This window comes from Homarus americanus, unplaced genomic scaffold (genome assembly GCF_018991925.1).
Source record: "Homarus americanus isolate GMGI-L3 unplaced genomic scaffold, GMGI_Hamer_2.0 scaffold58237, whole genome shotgun sequence".
NCBI classification, from domain to species: domain Eukaryota; kingdom Metazoa; phylum Arthropoda; class Malacostraca; order Decapoda; family Nephropidae; genus Homarus; species Homarus americanus.
In genome coordinates this window covers 412,501-416,536 of record NW_024751891.1, presented here as the reverse complement: position 1 = coordinate 416,536, position 4,036 = coordinate 412,501, and positions in this window count along the sequence as shown.

Below are 4,036 nucleotides of genomic sequence, written 5' to 3'. Positions count from 1 at the left end.
TAGGTCAACAACTCTTGAACTGTGTTGACTTTATTTCAGATAAAGGTCACACACACACACACACACACACTCTCTCTCTCTCTCTCTCTCTCTCTTTAGGTCGACGAGGTTCAAATGTTGTTGGACAATACTGTAAAATAAAAAATAAAATAAAACAACAGGTGTATATTGAAAATTCCTTGACCTGGGCTGACCTTTGGACGAATCTAGACCATATCCAACAAATACGATACACCGGGTGAAGAGAGAGGTCAAAGGTTAGAGTTCAAAGGAAAGGTCAAAGAATGAGACGGTGTGAAAATGGATATAGAATTTTTGAGTTGATAATGTTTATTCTTCTTAAAGATTTACTTGTCTCAACTGACACCGATCCAGAACTAATAATCATTAATCCTTTCATCTTCTTTGCTATAAACGATAGTAGAGGTTTATTCAATTAGATTATTCTCTATTAATGACCCCTAAAAAAAATTCATTAAATTTATATGCAAGAGATCCAATATTAAATAAATACTGATCCATTCACCTTTTCTACAAGTGATCCAAAACAATAAGTGATCCATTCTATAAATTTCTCTTCTTTAATGTAACAAGGAAGGAGTTAAGACTCTCCACAACACCAGACTTGGACCAATTAAAGACTAACTCAATTGTTTGGTCAGTAATCCAGCCAAAACAATAAAGGATTCATAGTTGTTTTTTGTCATTGTTTTCTATCAGACTAAAACACAAAATTACGAGGATTAAACTAGTTTCCTTGTAATCCACGGATCAAAAGATTTACGGATTTAAACCCTTTGTTGTGTATTTTCTCGTATTTGCTGTTTTTGTTTTAGTAATTGTTTTAGATTTGAGTATGTATGTATGTATGTATGTATGTATGTATGTATGTATGTATGTATGTATGTATGTATGTATGTATGTATGATTGTATGTATGTATGTAGGTAGGTATGTAATGTATGCATGTATGTACTGTATGTAATGTATGTATGTAATATGAATAGTGATATGAGTATGAGTATGGTATGAACCTAAAGATGACTATGATAAGACTATTTATCTGTGCGTGAATATGACATGAATGGGTACTGACATGATTTTGACTGTGATAAAGATGACTCTAACATGAATATGATATAACATGAAAATTATATAATGTGAATATAAAACATGACCATATGTATAATATGAACACGTGGGTTAGTATATGAACACGTGGGTTAGTCTATGAACACGTGGGTTAGTCTATGAACACGTGGGTTAGTCTATGAACACGTGGGTTAGTCTATGAACACGTGGGTTAGTCTATGAACACGTGGGTTAGTCTATGAACACGTGGGTTAGCTCCAGAACACGTGGGTTAGTATATGAACACGTGGGTTAGTATATGAACACGTGGGTTAGTCTATGAACACGTGGGTTAGTCTATGAACACGTGGGTTAGTCTATGAACACGTGGGTTAGTCTATGAACACGTGGGTTAGTCTATGAACACGTGGGTTAGTATATGAACACGTGGGTTAGTATATGAACACGTGGGTTAGTCTATGAACCTTATTAACCAACAGTGTGTTCAGTTCAAAAGAGGTATTTTTTATATATATAACTAAAATATTCATCACACACAATTCACCTTTTTCGTGATACTTATATTTTTCTTTATATGAAACTAACCTAAACTAACCTAACCTACAAGAAATTCGACTATATGTTAGTACACTAGTTTGTTCTTTTCGTTGGGTCACACAAATAATCACAATAATTCCTCTTTCATAAAATAAAAATGAGTTCTTGTTTATGTGTATATGGAAAACAGGTCTCATATTAACACAGTAACATCAAACTCAATCTAATTATGTTTTTAAAGGTCGGTCACACACACACACACACACACACACACACACACACACACACACACCTTGATTAACTTTTCATGATAGACAAGTTAATTAGTTCTTATGTTTATCTTAATTCTGTGTCGACAAGGTGTACTTAATTAGTTTTTTTATCACAGGTAAATAATTTCGTCACCTTAAGCATCATTATCACCTATTCTCTTTATTCCTTTATTCGTATTTGTTCAGTTTTACGGTTTCACTCTCATTCCACCATTGCCTTTACTTGGAGAAGGAGAGAGAAGAGGAAAAAGAAGAGGCTACTAAGGCACAAGAAGGAAATAAACTTAAAGAAATAAATGAAAAGATAAAGGAAAATAATCATAGATAGAGTGAGAAAGAGAGAGAAACATAGAAAGACACACACAGACAGAGAAACAGTCAGACAGAGTTAATATTATTACCTACACAAAACTCGGCTGACTTATATTGCCCTCAGGAACCTATAAGCTAATTACTGGTTGCTAAGTGAATCCTGCCACCACATCCGGTACTGCACAGCGATTTTTATTTCTCTAACAATGTTTATAATATTTTTTTTTATTAGAAATTATCAATTGATTATTATTATTATTATTATTATTATTATTATTATTATTATTATTATTATTATTACAAAAATATAATTGATACCATTAACATAATAATAATTTTCATATGGTATCGTACTATTCACTTTAATATCTTTTTTTGCATTAATCTTTCCAAATAAAATGCCTGTGAATTTATCAGTGTGGCTTCAATGACTTACTTAGCAGCTAAATAACTTCCAATGAATTGTACTGGTTCCTAAGATCAACAAAAGTCTGCAGAGTTTAGTGGTTGTTGTGTTGTCTAGTGTACCTCAGTGGGCAGTAATGGTGACCCCCCAATAGCGATTCGATTTCTCTTTATTTATTTATCTGTCTGTCTATCTGTCTTTGTATCTATCTGTCTATCTGTCTGTCTGTGTATTCCGTCTGTCTGTCTGTCTTTGTTTAAGTACACTTTACTTTCTATAACATTCATCTTTTTTTACTAATTTTTTTCTTTCTTTACCTTAACAATGAACAAATCCTGTCTTAAGTTCTCCAAATTTCGTTTTAAGAACTCTGGATATCTTGTTATAAGTTCCTGGTAAAATCTTTGAAAATATATGAACGGACACAATTTTTTACTCATATGAAATCCTCGCTGAGATATATCTACTTCAGTTAATAGATTATTTCTTCATTAAAATATTGTGTTCAAACCATTTTAATGCTATTTGACGAAATCCTCTTTTTAAATATTTAATGGTTACTAAAGACGTTTATACGCACATAAAATCCTAGCTCAGATTTTCTCCAAGGCTAATAAATCTACACACATGCTTTTAGGAATATTTTCTTTTTTTTTATCAGTAAATATGACTTATTTTATGCTTTTTTTTAATATTTTGTTTAACTTCAGTATAAAGGGAAAAATCTTTCTTAAATCTGATAAAATCCTTGTTCAAATTTAAATATCAATAATCCTAAAATCCGCCCCCAAAACTTCATGAAAATGAATATTTTTTTTTCTTTTTTAGATGTTTAATTATAAATAAAGTAATTATAGGAACTATTAAGATCGTCAGCAGACACTTAAAAATCCCTGAAACCCTCTACCATAATATTCGTGCTTACCTTCCCTAAATTTCGTAAGAGTTTCCCTAAAAAAATCGTTTCATTAGTATTTATTTTTAGTCACACCTGTAAACACCTTACTAATTCACTTCTTGTGTTCTAACCTTGCTAATTACCCTCCCATGCTAATTACCCTCCCATGCTTTCAACTTACAAATTAACCATCCGTGTTGTCTCCGTGCTAATTACCCAATAGCCTTACAAGTTCACACCTTTATATTTACTGTATGACTATTTTAATTAGCTTCTAAAATATTGCCTAACCTTCCGTGCTCACATCTTACTCATTAACCTATGGCATTACTAATTAACTTTTCATATTTTGAAGCTTTGTTTATTAACTATACCTTCACTGATACCGTCTTGTTATTTAACTTATAGTCTAAGTAATTAACCTATTATATTGCCACCCAATAAGCTTATGAATTAATCTACAAGTGAAAGTGGGTCCCATAGGCTTGGAAGTCCGTTAGGTGGCAGTGTGGGTACAGCA